Source organism: Macaca nemestrina, chromosome 6, assembly GCF_043159975.1.
Source record: "Macaca nemestrina isolate mMacNem1 chromosome 6, mMacNem.hap1, whole genome shotgun sequence".
In the NCBI taxonomy this organism is placed as follows: domain Eukaryota; kingdom Metazoa; phylum Chordata; class Mammalia; order Primates; family Cercopithecidae; genus Macaca; species Macaca nemestrina.
Window position 1 is genome coordinate 72,812,079 of NC_092130.1, and position 1,462 is coordinate 72,813,540.

At 30.7% G+C, this 1,462-nt stretch overlaps 1 protein-coding gene and 1 long non-coding RNA gene across 3 annotated transcripts in view; both read left to right on the plus strand.

The window, feature by feature from the left end:
- Positions 1-1,462, plus strand: part of LOC105471088 (ephrin A5) — a 296,118-nt gene that overhangs the window by 9,433 nt on the left and 285,223 nt on the right. The gene's annotated exons all lie outside the window — the stretch shown is intronic.
- Positions 1-1,462, plus strand: part of LOC139363807 (uncharacterized) — a 38,800-nt gene that overhangs the window by 6,701 nt on the left and 30,637 nt on the right. The window lies entirely within an intron of this gene.

Genomic DNA, 1,462 nt, shown 5'->3' on the forward strand with positions numbered 1-1,462 from the left:
AGTAATAATATGCTTAAACTCAGGCATATTATATATTAATGTTAAATGTTGGGCTGTACCATGTTTCTATAAATATTTTTTTATTGAAGCTTATACTTTATGGCTAATTTCAAAGGAACATATCAATAGCCCCTATTGTCACCTCCACCGCCAAATCCTGATCTCCTTTTTCTGATTATGCTAAGTAGTTCTTTTTATTTGTTGGTTGCCTTTTTTTTTTTTTTTTTTTAAATTACTCAAGTCTACCAGGAATCTTTCTCCAGCAAAAGGTACTGATAAGAGTATAGGTACCTCTAAAAATGAAGCAGTTGGGGTTATTTAAGATAGATTATATTAAGCCAGAGCCTTTTTGTCTCTGAAATATAAGCTCTTCCTATCACATTAGAACAAATCTTTCTTGTGGGTTCTCATAGATTATTTTACAAGTAAATTCATATTTATTACTAAAAATTGTGAGAGTATATCAACTGAGTCTACTATATTTTCTGTCATGTTTTGTATTTCTGGATACATTTGGAAAACCAAGTGACCTAGTAAACTTTACTAAAAATTTATACTATACTCCTTACTACTGCATGTGTTTGATGATGGCTGGGAACATTATTCTCATGTACTGCAGCAAAAACAGAGCTTCTGTAAAATTTATTTCAGAAGTAACCTGACTTAGCCTGATTAAGCTGGGCACAGATAAATACTACTAATGTCACGTATGAAAAACTGCTTCAGTTCGTTAGAGGTAGGATTTTGGGTGGTTGTAGATGTAGTGTAAAGGCAATAAATAAAGTGCACGTTTTAATAACAGATACATGTATCATGGTTAAAGTTCAGGTATGAGTTGACCATTTTTGCACAGAAAACTTTCCTCTGATATCTAGCATCTGTTTTTCTTTGGCTAGTGAGGAGACTAAAATAACTGAGTGTTCAAAGTGACCTTTTGTTTTTAAATGAATTAACAAATACCTTTTGTTTTTTTTTTTCTTGCTGTTTCCAAGCTGTCAGAGTTTCCATTTTAAAATTTATTAATTATTTATATATGTAAAAACTATATTTAAGAATTAACTCTTGCCTCTTTCCCTGAAAATTATGAAAGTAAATGAAAGTATTTTTATATGAAACACACAGTGTTGTGGTTTGAATTAAAGGAAGTTATGGCATAGTTAGATTGGATAATTATGGTGCAAATTGTTATCTAGGTTGTGATGATGACAGACATGATACTTGATGTTTCATATTTCGTAGATGTCAGTGGGATAAACAATTTTGTTACATTTACTAAACTCAATAATGTATAGACAACTTCACCTGCTTACATTTTTAATAGTTTTTAATTTTATGGAGACAAATGAGAATTTGGGGGAAAAGGAAAAAATAACTCTAAATATGGGAAATTATCTTTTATGTCTAACAATTAGGTTAAACAAAGTGGGAGCAAATGAGCCTAGTTCCCCTTCTATTGTTTCAG